Here is an 18,724-nt window from a genome sequence, read left to right as displayed (position 1 = left end):
TAAAGAAATATGTACAAACATATTTACAGACAATATTTTTGTTTGAGTATGTGTCAGAGAATCATATCAGTTTTTGACAAGTCACAAGTACCGTTGAGCTTAGTTACACATTAAGAATTAAACAATTCACTTAGATTGTCGATATACTGATCCACTTAAATTTTCACACAAATTTCAACTGATTCAGGATACGAATTAGATGATTTAAGAACTTAAACTTATTCATGTGTCTCACCTCTTGAATATACTCCCGTATCCAGATCCCAATATTCAGTCTTACAGGTGAATATACCTAGATGATATCTGTAAGGGGTTAGATGCGAAACCGTGAGAGCTCAGGTCAGAACTTCCGTTCAGCAGAGAGATGACGGTTCGACTTTAGGTGTGTCCCCTTTAGAGGATCCTTTTTACAACAGCAATTATTATCAAATTTATTGTTTCATCAATTTGCTGAGGGCGATGCTATGTTTCAAGCAATGCGGAAAGTATTATTCGGGGACTAGGTCAGAACTTCCATTCAGCTGAAGTCCCAGAATAATACCCCAGATATCACTGAGTATAAAGACCTAGTATATCAGAAAGAGGGATCTTTCAAACGAGATTTCAGGGGTTACCTATATATCCAAGTAGTGTTCCCCACGAAATAAGTAAGTTTGAATTTAGGTTTATATCCCGAAAAAGTTTACTAAATGTATAAAAATCTATCGGCATATCATCAGTGAGACTGTTTAATGCTTATTTAATCCTTACATTTCTTTAGCATACTGTAACTGTCTACTGATGTACTATCATTTCCTCTTTTTACACAAAACTCAAATTTTTGAATTTTATCATGCTTTTTACTTTTTCAAATTTTCTAATGTTTTTGTATTTTCTGACAAATTTTTCTCCCCCTAAAATGCAAAATCATTTAAGGAAAATTTGACAACACGATGTAGATGGCTTTGTCTCGCCATCCATTTTCTGCATCTCATGCTCTGTTTTATAGCAAATATAACACTACTATGTATTAGATTGTCAAATTTTGTACCCCCATGATTTACAACACATTGATTTTTACAGTTTGAAAACCGTTTTTCAATCTGGTGAAAGTAATCATGTTTGTTCCGTCGTGAGGGTTTCGGCATATTCAATCAACACATATTTTTTGCATTTTCTATTTTTGAAAAAAATTAAAGACAAACATATTTTTGGTTTTTAATTTTTCAAATTTTTAGGGTTTTTGAAAATATTGTTTATTTATTTACAGAAAATGTTAAACTCCCTGTTCAACCAAACCAGGGTCCAGCAGCCTCTGCCTCCTTTGCATGTGCCAGGCTGCTCCAACTTCCATTGTCACCTTCTTTGGCTTTGTTGAGCACCTGCACATTCAAAATATTCAATTACTTGAACAATTTAGCCCAGGTCTGTTTGACCTTAGGCATTTCAATGCAATAATTTTCATTCAATGTCGGAAAATCTTTGTCATTAGGAACAAAGACTTTTTCATCTTTAACTTCAACTTTCTCATCTTTTACCGAAGTTACTTGTTTCTTAACAGACCATTTTTGACCTTTCGGTGTACCTCTTTTATAAAAATGTGAATCTTTTTGAACACTTTGTTTTTGAACAACAACTTTTGGTTTCCAAAACTCTTGGGGTTTTGTCATATCAACTGATGTTTTCCAACTTTGTGTTGTTCTTAATCTGGGTGTGTGAGAATTCCAGGTCTGTCTTGAATCGAAACTGTTCGGGTTTGATTTCCAATTTTGATTTGAAGCAAACTTGTTTGTATTGTACCTCCAAGTTTGTTTCGAATCAAATCTGGTGGACCTTTGTTTCACATTCTCAGATTTCTGTTTTTCCTCATTTTTAGATTTCTTTTTGTCAACATCCGCATGTTTTAGATTTAAACACTTTCGTGCAAGATGTCCAATTTGAAATATGTTCTCTTGGACACATCTTTAACCTGTGGTTGTTGCTTTTTCTTTTGAGCTGAGAACTCATCATTAGACTGTCGTCTAAATTTTAGTTCTTTCTCTTCTTCTGACGTTGTTCCATGAACAAAATTCATCTTTGTTTGAGAACTCGGAACTTCATTCCTTTTCCAACTTTGTTTCTTTTTATAACCCAATCCAGCCTTCATGTTTTTCTTCTTAACCCGGTTTGTTATAAAAAGTTTTGTGACCTTTTCCAGCAAACTTTGAAATTTCAGATTTTTCAATTTCAACCATTTTGAAAACTTTGTCAATCTTTTCTGAAATCACATTCTGAATCAGGAATACAACATCTAAGAATAATTTGTCTGATCCAATCATGGTATATACCAATCCTTTTGAATCTTCATTCAAATTTTTCTCGGATTTTGTGCTTTTCAGATATCCAATATGAGAATTACCTTCATTTTCATCCTGTGATTCAGATTTACCTGTATCTACTGACTCTTCTTTCAACACACTTTCAACGACCTTACCTACCACTTCTGAATCATGAGAATCATCAGATTTGGAATAGGTTATCGTCAATGTTACCTACCACTTCATTCAAAGCTTTTTCGACCTTTTCTTCATCATAAAATGCAAACTTTTCCGGTGGTGGAACTTGATGAAACTCTGAGCCAATACCCTTTTTGTTTTGCTCAGACTCACCATCTCCCGGTTTTATATTGAAAATTCTTTCAAGCACATATGATGACACGTGATAACTTTTTAACTTGTTGTTGTCCTGTTCTAAATCAGCAATCTGTCGCTTTAGTTTAGCAACATCCTCAATATAGGAATTAACAACACCTTGTTTGATTTCATACATTCGTTTAAGCTCTTTAGTTGTTTCAGAAAGACAATTCATTCTAGATTGAGCAAATTTCATTTCATCTTTCACTTTTTCATATGACTCTTTTGTAATATGATATGCCAATTTCATTGAGTCATATTCTTTCTTCATTTCTTGACAAACAATTTCCTTTTGGTCACATTCTTCTATCTTTTTCAAAACATTTTCTTTCAAAATCTCATTTTCTTTTTCTAATTTTTTATATTTTTCTGAAAGTTTTTCATCATTTTCTTTTAAAACTTTTTCTTTTTCTAGCATTTCCTTGCATTTTTCTTTGAAAATGTTTTCAATTTTTGTGAATTCAAGATCTCTTGTTCTGAACTTCTCATCTTTTTCAGTACAAGCTCTGCATGTTTCCATGCATTTCTTGCGTTGTTCAGTCAGTTTTAAGATTTCAGAATCAGAATTTACCTCAGTGATTGGCACCTCGGTGTTTTCAGTTGCTTCTGTCTGCTTCTGATCTTCTTTCTTTTCTTCAACACCAACTTCATCACCAGCATCACCAGCTTCCAAATTCTCATTCTTTACTTCTTCTTCTGCTTTCTTCACATCTTCTCCAATCTGTTGTTCTTCAGTAACAGCTTTCTCAACCTCTTCATTCATCTCAACTTTAACAACTTCAGCTTTAGCCTCTTCAGCAACTTTCTTCAGATTGTTCACCATTTCTTCAACATTCTTCTTCATTCTCTCTTCATCCCTTTTTCTCAGACACGATAACATGGCATATCTGATTTCTTTTTCATGCCTTTTTGCATATCTGTCATCTTTCAACACATTTCTATAGTACTCGGCTCTTGAAGGAATTATGAGAAGAACATCTTCAAAGATTATATCTTTCTTCGGAACAACTGGTTCACCTTCTCTGTTGAAGTAACACTCTCTTTTTTTATCCCATCTCCTGTTGCTGACAGCACTCTCATACTCTTCTTGCATGTCATCCATTCTGTTCAAAACAATGTTTCTTTCGCGATAAGTTTTCTCACTCAAAATCTCTTCTCGAGTTTTATCCTTGACCTCATCAACAACATTTTCTTCTTTGTTTTCAGCTGTGTCTTTGTCTTTGTTTTCCTCTTTAATTTCTGCAACAAAGGCATAATGATCATGTTTCTTTAAAGGAATTTCTGAATCTTCCATTGTTCTAATCTTGAATCGATAATCAAGCCGATCTTCTTCTGGACAAATCTGGCTCCAATCAAAACCTTCATCATCATGAAAGACCGCACAAGCCCTTGACTTGGGTTTATCTTCAATCATTTTCGAATCTTCTCTGCTTCGATGGTAGATTGCCTTTCGGTAGTAATCATCATTGAACGGATGTTCATTTCCACCAACTGCAGAATTAGTGCATTCTCTCTTGAAATGACCTTTCTGCTTACATTTGAAGCAGGTCACTTTGGACTTGTCGAATCCAAGCTTTGTTGATGCACCTCCAAGAGATTGTTTTCCAGTAATTTCCATATATCTTTGAGCTCTGCAAATGCAACTAGCTAACACCAGCGGATGTCAATGAGTTCCATCTCTTCCGGATCAATCTGGTCGTAGTCTTCTTTGGTTAACTCTGAGTTTCCAATTTTCCCAGCTACTAGACCTTCATACGATTCTAGAACAGATGCTAGGAAGCTCATTTGCTGCTTAGCTGCATTGATGCTCATTGCAGGAGAATTTTTCAATTTAAGAGCAATGTTGCACAATATCTCCTCTGCTTCTTTAGAACTCGCTTTTGAAGTCGATGAATGATAACCCGAATCATAACTTGATGAGCTTTTCTCGGGTTCTTTTGTTCTCTCACCACTGAATGTTGTCTTTGGTGAACTGACAACTTTCTCTGAAGGTAAACTTCCTTTGTAGTACAATCCAACATTCTGTTGATGAGAAGAACTACTCATCTTGTTCTGTTTCTGTAATTCAAGCTCATAAGTTTCAATCTTTTCAAACAATTTATCAAGAGAGCTTGTTTCATACAAAGCATCATTTTTCAAAATAAAAACAAACGTTTGCCACTGATCAGCTCGTGGTAACGCTTCAATCACTTTGTCTATAATTTCCTCTCTTGTTTTTACTATCTCAAATCTCTCAAGTTCTATTTTAAGATGACAGAACCTCTCCATCATTTGCCTCACAGTCTCTCCTTTTAAACTATCAAACAGATCAAATTCTTTTTTAAGCAATGCAATTTTGTTCTTGTTAATCTGTTTACCCCCCTCAGCTTTAACACGTAAAGCTTCCCAAACTGATTTAGATGACCCATCATGATTAAGCAACGCAAAAATATCATTTCTAATTGCTGACTGAATCAACGCAATCATTCTCTGTTCGGCAGCAAATTCAGATTTATCTTCTCTGGATAATCTTTTGAATGGAAGCTCTTCGCCTTTATCATCTTTTGGTCTTTCGTATCCAAACTCTAAACAAAACCAGCTTTCATGCGCATATGCTTTCGCCCAGTTAAGAAACCGTTCTTTCCACCACGTATAATCCTCAATGCTTTCCAGAGTTGGTGGCTTTGAATGTGTTCCATAAAAGTTATCATGCTTAATATTCTCATTGATCGCTTTCGTGATGGTTTTTGGTGTAACCGTTGTAATCTCGGAAGATTCGGATGTGAACGCGTTGAAAAACGTGTTGTAGAATTCTTCAGCCATGGTTTGATCCTGGACAAACAATCAACAAACACAATCAGTACAAACAATATCAAGTAATCTGAAATAGACTGACACTCAATTGACGTGAAATGATCTCGACATGAAAATTCTCTTTTCAAGCGAAATAGTGATTTCAAGCGAAATCACAAGTTGAAGCGGAATAGCAACTTTCACAGTTCAAGCGAAATCACTAGATAACTCTTCAAGCGAAATCACAAACTCAAACAGAAAACCAGATTCCGCTTGAACGAACATAGATATTTCGCTTGAAAAATCAACATGATTTCGCTTGAAATGTTGATTCCGCTTGGAATTTGCATCTGATTCCGCTCGAAATAGAGATTTCGCTTGAAAAACAATCAGATTCCGTTCCAAACCTGCTATTCCGCTTGAAGTAGTGTTCTGATTTCGCTCGAAGTGTTATTCAAGTGATAAATCTATTCAACAACAATGATTACTACCGAAAGGCCATCTACCATCAAGTTGCTCAACAACCATCTCAACAACATCAACATCAGGCACAAACTGCAGATGGAAGAAATGTGATTGAAGATTCTTCAAAAAGAGCTTGTGTGGTTAATCAAGAAGAGTGCTCAGACAAAATCAGAGGCGAAATTCGTTGATTCTGTCTTTGTTTAGCTTGAATTCACTATTAATTGTCTTGTTTATTGATCACAGAAGCAGTTTACAGCACAGAGACACTTCGACGGAGCTTCGCCGTCGGAAACATGAATGTTACAACAGATTTCGCTCGGGAGGATATATATAGGCATGTGATTCCGCTTGAACATGCTCAAGCGGAATCACATCTCAAGCGGAATCACTACAAACACTAATATTCCTGATTTCGCTTGGAGTGATGAACTTGATTTCGCTTGAAATGACCATGTGTCATTTCAAGCGGAATCACCTATAAAATCCATTTCCTCGTTTTACGTGCACTATACAATCAGTTCTAATCTAAGACTCGAACGAAGATGAAGTCGACAGACAACTGCACCAACAGACTCCCCCTTGAATGTTGACGAAATCTTCAGTGAGAGTCTTCAACATGACGACTCTTCAATCTTGATCGGTCTACTTGAATGATGTTCCAGGATCTATCTCTTTGGCTCTAACCTCGTCAGACTCCCCCTTTCATCAAGCTGGGATCGCTATCTGGAATTAGCTATCACCTTGAGATTGTATCCTATCTCTTTCTCTGTTTAAGCTCTTCACAAGTTCTGAATCATCTCCTGGCTCCTCATAGCAACAGGATCAGAAATCTTTCTTTCACCTACACACATCTCATCCATTCTTAAACAAATTTTCTTATTTAAAATCTAACCAAAATTTGAAACATTCTAAAATCTGATTCAGTTTAAAGAATCATATTAAACATTTCAAATCAATTATCTAAATCATCTGTTCATCATGCTTAGCCTTCGGATTTTTGAAAGTCGGCTCTTCGTCATCAGTTGTCGAAAATCTTTTTGGAATTTTCAATGTATGAAACATAAATGCAAGAATAGAAATTAAATGCAGAAATGAAATATGTACAAACAGTATTTTTTTGAGTTTGTGAAACATATCAGTTTTGAGACACATCACAAGCACCGTTAAGCTTTTAATCGTTTTAAGTTTTAAACAATTCACATAGATTGACGATATATTTGTCCTCTTAAGCTCAATCTAAAAACTTTCTAAATGCTTACTGATACGTTTTAAGTATATTAATTTTGCACTAAGTTTTTATGGACCCCACGATCTCAGCATATCCCCTCATCATGCAATACACTAACTCAAGTAATGCCTTTAAACTTTAATCAACTGTGATTTGTGCAAAAACAACGCAGAATGTTTAAACATTAACAATCAGGTCGATACTTCCGTATACGCAGAGAAAGTCCAATGTTTAAACAATATAAGAAACTAAAAACAAGTTGAAATTGTTTAGGCTTTAACCACCAGTTCGATACTCACGTATACGCAGAGGTGATCCAAAGCTTAAACGAAACACCAAAGAAAATAAAGCAGAATGTTTAGGCACTAACATCCAGGTCGATACTCACGTATACTTAGAGGATGTCCAATGCTTAAACAAAATAAAGAAATAAAACAAGTTTAAGTCTTTGCAAAAGAAATACACAATCACAGTGTCATTTTCAGCAAAGTTGTGAAAGCTCACAAACTTAACCAGTTTTTATGCCTTTGGCATTCAGCGATTACTGAGCAGGTACACAATCAAGAAGGACAAAACTAAGTACTAGGCTTTCAATCATGTTTCCCACTAGAACTAGGCTTTTTCATTTATGTTTTGTATCGTTATCGCAAATCTACTAATCTAGCTGAGCCTATCGTCACATCTTTAGTGAGATCGTTTATCGCTTTTGGCATTACATTTCTTTAGCATGCTATGATAGTCTACTGATTTTCTATCATTTCCTCTTGTCTCAACAAAAACTCATTTTTGAATTTTTCAATGTTTTTGACTTTTTTAAATTTTCTAATTTTTTTAAAATTTTTACTCCCCCTAAAATCAAAATATGTTTCAATTTCGATTTCTGGGAAAATTTGAAACAACCTGTACAAACTTGACAACTTGATGAGAATCGCTTCAATTCTCCATTCTCATGGCGTAAACAATCAGAACTCCCCCTCACAACAAACTATTTTCCCATTATGATTTCAAAACACTTAAGTTTGTTTTAATCAAAATGGTTTTTCCGAAAAACTTAGTTTGTTTACCAACCACTTGTAGGTATGGGGTCACTTCATCACATTGTTTTCTACATCCACATGTAAAGATTTAGCATTTCTGGTTTTAATCCTCAACACCACTTGTAGAAAATCAAGTACAATTTAATGTCCTTGATTAACCACTTTGTCAATCGAAATATTATTGAAATAAATTGCTCAAGAAATGTGCCGACTCATGTTCCACATTTACCAACCTGGGAACTCCGGCAAGTCAGGTTTTTCATTTAAACATATTCACCCAAGCCTGACGGTCCTTGGGTGATTTTGAATTCTTGTTCAACAATGGTGGAAAATTTGCGTCATCCATTGTTAAATCTAAATTCTCAACTTTTACCTCAACACATGGCTCTTCTGGTTTTACCACACCAGATTCATCGCCTGAACATGGCTCCTTTGACTTTGACGAGTCAAGATTATTGCCAACAACTGGCTCTTTTGTTTCCGAGGAAACAAATTCATCGCCAGGAAGTGAAAACTTCACTTTCTTTGTTTTGTTAATCTTCTGATTAACAAATCTCTCTTTCTTCAGGATTCCTTTCTCTTCTGTCCTCAGATTTGTATCTGATGAATCTGTTTTGCTAGACTTATCATTCTTTGTGGAGCAAGACGATTAATCAGAACTGCTGTTTAGTTTTCCTGATGTACCCGAGGACAAAGTCCTTTCCAGATACTCTCTCGCCTTCTTCCTCTTCTTCCTCAGTCTGTCTTTCTGCCCTTGTGAAAGCTTAACTTTCTTTTCTTGAACTTTCTGTTCTTGAACTTTTGGTTCTTGAACTTTCTGTTCTTTGGGCTTGACACTAACTGGTTTCTTTGCCATTTTCTGAGATTCAGCCCTCGATCTCCCCTTTGATCTCATCGGACAATCTCTGGCAATGTGGCCTATGATATTGCAGTTAAAGCATCTCCTCGTCTCAAAACTCCAACTTTGGCAGTTAACAGCAATGTGTCCTTGAACACCACAAGTGTAACACATTCTTTTATCGTACCATTTACCACTTTCACACCAAACGCTCAGATCATAGAATTGTCTGGCTTTGTGGTAGTCATCACTTCTCCTGAAAACTAGATTTGGCTTTGAAGCACTGCGATCAAACCTGCACCACTCATCACCAACTATTTTTGAGTTTTCATTTTTCAATTTTTTTGATTTTTGATTGCGATTGGATGATTGATCTGATGAACTTTTATTTTCTTTTTGAACAATTTTCTTATTTTTCATTTTTTGTTTTGAATCTGCATTCTTTTCCAAAGGTTTTTGCTTTGAACATTCACCTTTTTCTGTAGAATGCACATTCGTTTTCTGAAATTTTTCTTTTAATTTCAAAAATAATTTCTTTTTTTCAATTTTTTCATTTTCATCATCAGATTTCTCATCACAATCTTCAATTTTGACTTTGTCAAAATTCAAAAATAATTTCTTTTTTTCAATTTTTTCATTTTCATCATCAGATTTCTCATCACAATCTTCAATTTTGACTTTGTCAAAATTTGTGACACTGTCACTTATTGGAACAGAATTGATCGGTTTTGGACAAGGATGCTTCAAAAATTCTGATGAAGTCACAAAACCTTTCAATTTCTTTTCAAGCTCATCAATTTTAGCTCTTGAATTCTCAGCTTCATTTTAAAGCTGAGATATTCTCTCAAAATGAGACTTGATTGTTTTTTCATTTACAATCTTAATGTTTTCAAGAACAGACTTTTCATTTTCCAAAACTTTTATCTGTTCTTGAAATTTTGTTTCATTTGCTTTCAAATTTTTGTTTTCTAGCTTTATCCAGAAATCTTCATTTTCTGAAGATTTCTTTTTGCTTTCAAACTCATTTTCTTTCTCTTTCAAAACCTTGTTTTCTAATGTCAAACTGTTCAAGTCACTTAACAGTTTAACATTTTCAGATTTCAGTTTCTCACAATTTCCCTGCAAAATAAGAACATGTTTATCATCAGTTTGCTTCTCATCTTTCAACTTCTTGACTTCCAATGTCAAACTTTCCGCATCCTTCAAGAGTTTGCCATTTTTAGTCTCAAGTTTATCACATTTAGAGCACACCGATTTAGAACTTGAGGATCCAATCTTCACAAATTCTTCATTCTTTGGAACTTCTTTTGTTTCTATCTTGTATGTTCCTGCACAAAAGATTTTAACGAAATCAAGAGGATTTGCACTCTCATCAATATAACAACCCCTCTTGTTATCGTATTTCAAATTTCTTTTTGCTGCCCAACAAACATTGATTCTTCTGTTAATTTCATTTATCACATCTAAATTTAATTCATCTAGATTCATTTTTACTTTATCCATCAATTCTTTCCTTTTCTTTACATTTTCATATTCATGAGATTTAAGTTTGCTGATGAATTCTTTTAGATGTAATTTTGAAAAATTTGAATCTTTTTTAAAATTTTTCAAAAATTCAATCCATTCAACAGGTAATGCATTTGCAAACTTTGTTATTTTTTCAGCATCTGATAAGAAAATTTCATGATCTTCTAGGTAACCTAGTAAAACATTATATCGATTTACTAGATCATCCAATGTTTCATTTTTCAAACACACAAAATATTTAAACCTTTTTACCCAACCATCCTTTCTCACACTTCTATAACTATCATCTATATACCCTTGATGCCAATCATTAAATCTTTCAAAATAATAGTTTTCTTTTTCATCAAACATGTTGTCCATATATCAAACAATTCCACTTAATTTTTTACACAAATGATCACAAACACACTTTCAAGCGAAATATGAATTTGAACTTCAGACCCTCTTCAAGCGAAATAACACCCTGAAGCAGAATCAAATGATTTCGTTTGAAACTTCTCAAGCGGAATCACTAGTTGAAGCAGAACAACTGATTTCGCTTGAAATGTTTCAAGCGGAATAAACAATCTGAAGCGGAATCAAATGATTTACTCAAGCGAAATCAAAACAACTCAAGCGGAATCAGGTGATCTTCAAACGGAATCACCCAATTCAAGCGGAAACACTGATTTCGCTTCAAATTTTCAAGCAGAATAAGAACTTTTCAGGCGGAATACTTGATTTCGCTCGAAATGTCACACTTTTTCAAGCGGAAACACACACTACTCGTTCAAGTGGAATCAAGTTTCAGTCCATTTTTTGTTAGTTTTAGGCCGAGTTTTGATCTCAAACTTTCTAGGGTTTGTTAAAGTACTGTTTTACACAAAATATCAAAAACTCAGACCATATTGACCGTGAAAACTTGAAAAATTGTGAAAAGAAGGTGTAGAAATCAGAATTTTCCAGCGAAAACGAGCTAAACGGTAAGAACTCTTCCTCCTAAGCTCTGATACCACTTGTAGGATCATGAAACGACCTAACGAGTCGATCAGAAGAGTGCTCAGAGAGAATCAGAGGCGGAATTCATTGATTCTGTCTTTGTTTAGCTTGAATTCACTATTAATTGTCTTGTTTATTGATCACAGAAGCAGTTTACAGCACAGAGACACTTCGACGAAGCTTTGCAGTCGGAAACATGAATGTTACAACTGATTTCACTCGGGAGGATATATATAGGCATGTGATTCCGCTTGAACATGCTCAAGCGGAATCACATCTCAAGCGGAATCACGACAAACACTAATATTCCTGATTTCACTTGGAGTGATGAACTTGATTTCGCTTGAAATGACCATGTGTCATTTCAAGCGGAATCACCTATAAAATCCATTTCCTCGTTTTACGTGCATTATACAATCAGTTCTAATCTAAGACTCGAACGAAGATGAAGTCGACAGACAACTGCACCAACATTAATCCATAGGTTTATTTGCATCACCATATGATTTGTGTTTATTGTCTTGTAGATTGTAATTAGGTGAGATTAAGTTATGATGCTTACATTTTTTTTCAATTTTGAGTTGTTTTGCTCTATAGTTTTAATGTAAGTGATGGCAAGAGTAAGTTGAAGGCAATTCTACAATCTAGTTTGTCAGCAGCTCAAATCATCCATGAACAAAACATAAAGTAAGTGTGTACAAAGTGATAATTGCATATTGTTTGTATCTTTGTTGCAAATTTAATCTGTTTTTGTTTAATTGATTAATAATTATCCTTTGAATTGCAGCATGGCTCCTGCTGCAAGAATGTCAATGACTAGAAGGGTTCACCCACTAGCTTCGTTAAACCCTTATTAAGGAAACTAGATGATTAAAGTTCGACTCACTGCTAAAGGAGCCATGCGCCATTACAAGAACGCACGAGGAAAATTGATAAAATCACAAACCCAGATCATATTTACTCAAAAAGATTGTAAAGTTTTGATGTTTATTAAAAAAAGTTCTTTTTTGAATATTCTGCATTTTTAGTCAAAGATTAATAGTTTATCTTTTTTATTATTAATTAGAGTAAATTTCATTAAAATACCAATAATACCCTTGCATTAAATAAACTTAACTAAGTAATCTAACTCAATTTGGTGTAAAAGACTTAAAGTGATATAAAACATGTGATTTAAGGGCATAAACTGAAATTAAAACTTTTAAAGGGCACGTTTCAAAATTCAGATAAGACATAAATGACAAAAAGTGAAATTTACTCCTTTAATTATTCTTTTTTTTTTTACTTTAACCTAATTACTTTTCTACCCTACATAGTTTTTTAATGAACACGTTAATACCATTTTAGACATATTGTAACAACCCGCACCTTCGTGCTTGTTACTCTCGTTACACTCGTTATGCCTAGCACCAGAGATTCAGATCATAATTTAACTATATCGCTACTTTGCATATTTTCGCATATACTCACATACTTTCAACACACTATATCGCACATCACAGCGCTTACACTAATGCTAACGATGACATCGCGTGAGCACTTAAACTACTCCCCTCGATCGTCGTGATGCAACGCAATCACGCTATCGACGACATTGCGTGAGTACTTAAGCAGTTCCCCTCGATCGTCGTAAAGCGACGCAATGCTAACGCAAACTAAACGCAATTACTTATGCTATGACTTGTTATCCATATAATAATAATAATAATAGTAAAAGTGTTGAAACTATCTAAACGCGCACTCGCAGCACGCGCAACTCAATCTATCATACTTAACACAACGCTACTTATATCGCTAAAACGCTTAATGTGTCCGCAATGCTTAACGCAACAAAACATGTTGAACAAAACGAAAGTCGGAAAACCAACTCGCACAAACCGCCCGATCGAATGACCACTCGATCGAATGGGCATCCGTCCGGATGACCATCTGATCGGATGGCCATCCGACCCACCATTTCCACCGCCTTAACTCTCTCTTGCCTATGCATAGGGCCATTGTGTCACATTTCAACACTTTGGTTCTCTCATCCGACCAACTCACTCCTAAGTCACTTCCAGTCACTTTTCACCACGATTCAAGGCTATTTCATAAGTGTTTCTCTTCAAATCTTGTACAATCTTCATCACCGCACACTTCTTCATCGTTTTCTCCATCGAAATCACTGTTTTTTCCTTCTTGAAATCGTCTGATTTGAACATCTCGAAGGAAGTTCTCACTCGGTTTCTTATGTAAACCAAAGTGTGATGTCATCTCACCAAGAATCGTTCAGATCTAGAGGATATTGATGTGTGTGTAGCGTTATATATTTTTATATATATTTTTAGCCCTTTTTAACACTTTAGTCAAGTTTTAAATTTATAAAACATGATATTCTACTAACACTAAACACACATATGGGCAACTGCACCCATCGTGAGCGTAGTATAGCGTTGGTAAGATACCGAGGTCGTCCAAGGACACAAGAGCTTTTAATACCAGTTTATCCTCAACGTCTAATCAAATTAAAAGTTTAGAAAAAGGTTTAAACATGAAAATAAAAACTAAAAATGCTGAAAAAAAAACAGATAGACAAGATGAATCACTTGGATCCGACTCGCCTTTAGTGTAACCTTTGATTATTTCCGCACTTTTGCACTTTTTAAGAGATTATCTTAGTTATAGTATTAGGGCCCTCTTTTGAAGGTGACGTTACCCTCAACCAAGTAGTTTGAGTCAGCAAGGATATAATCCTAAAGGGTTGGATTATTGAAAGATAATTAATTAAGTTATTAATGCGTAATGCGGTAGGCCCCTCTTTTGAATGTGACGTTACCCTCAGCTAAGTAGTTTGAGTCAGCAAGGATACAATCCTAAGTAGCTGGGTTAATGTATTAATAGTAGTTTACATATGAGGGGATCAAGCCATTCGCACCCCCGCCATCCAATACCGGTGGGTATTGAAGGAGGTCCTAGTAAGCTTGACCCAGGTCCTTGCAGGATCTATACACCGAACAAGGCAAGAACCTTACCAAACTATTCCCTTAACCCCCGACCAGGTAGCCAACATATCTCTATATAGACCGTAGAGATATGAATGGTGTAAATCTTTTATTTTATATAGACAGTAAAATAACGCCAAGACACCACGGACAAATAATAAGGAAGTTTCACCTTCAACATAAGAAACTAGTTATTAAAGTCATTAATACATAACCAAATAAAAAGTGCGAAAAAATTAAAAATAAAAAGTATTACACTAAATGCTTGTCTTCACCAAGTGATGTAAGAGAATTAGGCAAACATGGCCTTTGATTGTCAAGAACTCTTACTATCAATCTTGGATCCCAAGACTACTACACACACTCTATGATGGATGATGGATGATGGATGATGGCGGTGGATGATGGTGTTGTTGTGGTGGTGGAGTGTGGGTGAAGTGTGAGAGAGGTGGTTTCTCAAGGGATGCCTTTGAAGTGAACCAAGCACGTCTATTTATAGCCAACACAGAAACCCGGACACGGCCCCGTGTCCATTGGGCACGGCCCCGTGTCCACCCACTTTCTCTTTCTTCATTAGTTGCAGTTTGTCTGCATTAGTTGACCACGCCCCTGTGTCCGCTGGGCACGGCCCCGTGTGCAGAAGCGTATATGTACTATCAAGATTTGCTTGGATTCTGCGAATCTTAGCGTTGACCACGGCCCTGTGTCCACTGGGCACGCTCCCGTGTCGGGAAATAGAAGCTTCTACAACTTTGTCTTTTCTGCAGATACTTGGGCACACCCCCGTGTCCAATGGGCACGGGGCGTGTTCAGCCTCCTGATGTCTTGTTTTTGCTTGGGAAGATAATGTCGAGGGGTTGGGCATGCCACGTTTATTCCTTTATTTGTATTTATGTTAGATTTTGTTATGTTTTGCTTCTTTTGTTCAATTAAGCTCTTTTAACCTTGAAAATACAAAAGGAAGATAAAAGCACACTTTTTCCAACATTAGTACTAAAATAAGGGTTAGTTTTATGCCTCATTTGATGTAATTTATATGTTGCATTTTACACACATCAAATACCCCCACACTTGAATCTTTGCTTGTCCTCAAGCAAAACTCTTTATAATGTGGCTTACACTCCCAAATGGAATGGGTAGAAGAGAAAGTTTTGGGCTTGTCTTGAGTGTCGGGATTCCAAGATCTTTATTAGGCTTTATTTTTAAGCTATTTACAATCCTATTCGTTATGATTTATTTAGAACATTACATAAGAGAAATTACTTATTTGGGCATAACATGCCTCTTTAAAATTCCATTTATATACAAGTTCACATACCTCACGGGAGATCACTCAACACTCGGCCGAATATGTATTTTTGTGAAACACTCGAGACCGGCATGGAACTTACTTCTACCATATGCTTGCCAAGCAATCAATCCTCCTACGTTTTAACTATAAACTTTGTAAATATCAAGAGGACTTTTGGGGAAGGGTTGGGCTTGGGTTAAAGGTAGGTGGTTTTGGGTTAGTGGTTAGTAGAAAAGGGCAAAAGGCGTAAAAAGCGTCGGTTTTCGTAAAACTTTTTGTTTTTGTGAATTTTTATTTAAATGAAGCATTTTTCAAACAAAGTTTCTTTTTGATGAACTTGTTTGTTTATTGCAAGACTTCATAGAGATTTTTTTTAAGAATGTCACAAGAAAACCGAGCTTTTTACTAAAATAAAGGGTTTAAAATAAAAAGGGTTTTGGTGGGTAAAGGTTTTTTTTTTTTTTTTTGTAGGTTTAGAAATGAAAAGATTTAGGCTCAAAGGGGTTAACTAGGGGGATTTTGGGTAGGTGGTAAAAAAAAAAGAAAAATAATGGTGTTGAAAGAAAAAGGGTTAGTCCTAATGCCTCCATCATTTACTTACTTGGGTTTAAGTTGATAAGGACCGGGAATGTATCGTCATGGAAAGTTCTAGAGTCGTAAGAAACCAAGCGGCTATTCACACAAGAAACGAAAGATGAGCATTTATTTTTAAAGATGTGTATTTATATGCTAAATTAAAGGCTCAAAACTCACTTTTGTGGGAATGGGTTTTTAATGTGATCAAGTATATATAATCAAATTTTAACTAGATTTGTCATGCCATTTCATAATTTTCATATGTTGGTTCTTTTTATCACGACGCTATCGGTTGTAAATTTGTAAAAATATAACCTTTTTGAACTTGTTATTCCCAATTTAAACCAAGACAAGTAAAAAATGAAAAGATTTTGAAAAAATTTAGGGTGTTTAGCGGTTCCAATAGAGTTTTGTGTAAGGCTTGTAATTAGGACTTGCAAAATTTAAGGTTTTAGCATCCCCCCCCCCACTTAAATTACACATTGTCCTCAATGTGTCCCAAAAATAAGTTTTGGTTGATTGAATGTGTAAAAAGGTGTGTACAAACAAAAATTTATGTTACTGGGCGTCTGGACACGACCCCGTGGTGACCGGGCACGGCCCTGTGTTTAGATCGCTAGTAACAGAAAGCAACAGACGGCTGGGCACTGGGGCGTGTTCAGTGAGCATGCCCCGTGTCCAGTTACCTGAACTGGGCGTTTTTCTGCAGATCCTTGAGCACGGGGCGTGTTGGCTGGGCACTGCCCCGTGCTGAACTTGCTGTAATGAAGAAAAAGTGTCGGGTGGTTCTGTTTTTGAGCATGGGGTGTTGGTTCAAGCTTCTCTTAGTATCTATCACCATCCCGAGTGTGTTTTATTCCTGAAAATTAAAACTAAACTAGAAAGCATAAAGGTTAATCGAATACTAAAACTAAGGATAGTTCCGCGGAATGCCTCCGTGGTGCGCCACGTTTATAAGGGTCCTTGGCTAGACCCAAAGCCAGTCATATGTTACCCAAGTGGGATGGTGTACATCCCATGTTGCACCGTCGGAGAGCATCATCCAAACTTGAGTCTATGACTTTCAAGTAGTTGCCCGGGTCATCATCTTCTACTCTTTTCCCAACTCCAAACTTCATTTCCTTGTCCCCAACCCTCAATGTTAGTGTTCCCCCATTCATGTCTACCACTGCGTGGGCCGTAGCTAGGAATGACCTCCCTAAGATGAGTGGTACTTCGGTATCTTCCTCCATATCTAGTATGACAAAGTCGGCTGGGAAGACAAAGTCTCCGACTTTAACCAATAGATTCTCAGCGACACCTCGTGGGTATTTGATGGACCTATCTGCGAGTTGTATGCTCATTTTTGTAGGGCTTGTTTTCCCTAGTCCGAGTCGGTCAAACATTGATGCGGGCATGAGATTGATGCTAGCCCCAAGATCGGCTAGTGCATTGCGTATGGGTGAATTATTGAAAGATAATTAATTAAGTTATTAATGCGTAATGTGGTAGGCCCATCTTTTGAAGGTGAGGTTACCCCTCGGCTAAGTAGTTTGAGTCAGCAAGGATACAATCCTAAGTAGCGGGGTTAATGTATTAATAGTAGTTTACATATGAGGGGATCAAGCCATTCGCACCCCCGCCATCCAATACCGGTGGGTATTGAAGGAGGTCCTAGTAAGCTTGACCCAGGTCCTTGCAGGATCTATACACTGAACAAGGCAAGAACCTTACCAAACCATTCCCTTAACCCCCCCGCCAGGTAGCCAACATATCTCTATATAGACCGTAGAGATATGAATGGTGTAAATCTTTTATTTTATATAGACAGTAAAATAACGCCAAGACACCACGGACAAATGATAAGGAAGTGTCACCTTCAACATAAGAAACTAGTTATTAAAGTCATTAATACGTAACCAAATAAAAAGTGCGAAAGATTAAAATAAAAAGTATTACACTAAATGCTTGTCTTCACCAAGTGATGTAAGAGACTTAGGCAAACATGGCCTTTGATTGTCAAGAACTCTTAATATCAATCTTGGATCCCGAGACTACTACACACACTCTATGATGGATGATGGATGATGGATGATGGTGGTGGATGATGGTGTTGTGGTGGTGGTGGAGTGTAGGTGAAGTGTGAGAGAGGTGGTTTGTCAAGGGATGCCTTTGAAGTTAACCAAGCACCTCTATTTATAGCTTGCACAGAAGCCCGAACACGACCCCATGTCCACCCACTTTCTCTTTCTTCATCAATTGCAGTTTGTCTGCATTAGTTGACCACGCCCCCGTGTCCGCTGGGCATGGCCCCGTGTGCAGAAGCGTATCTGTACTATCAAGATTTGCTTGGATTCTGCGAATCTTAGCATTGACCACGACCCCGTGTCCGCTGGGCACG

The sequence above is a fragment of the Helianthus annuus genome, chromosome 11 (assembly GCF_002127325.2).
Source record: "Helianthus annuus cultivar XRQ/B chromosome 11, HanXRQr2.0-SUNRISE, whole genome shotgun sequence".
NCBI lineage: Eukaryota > Viridiplantae > Streptophyta > Magnoliopsida > Asterales > Asteraceae > Helianthus > Helianthus annuus.
This window is presented reverse-complemented; position numbering follows the sequence as displayed.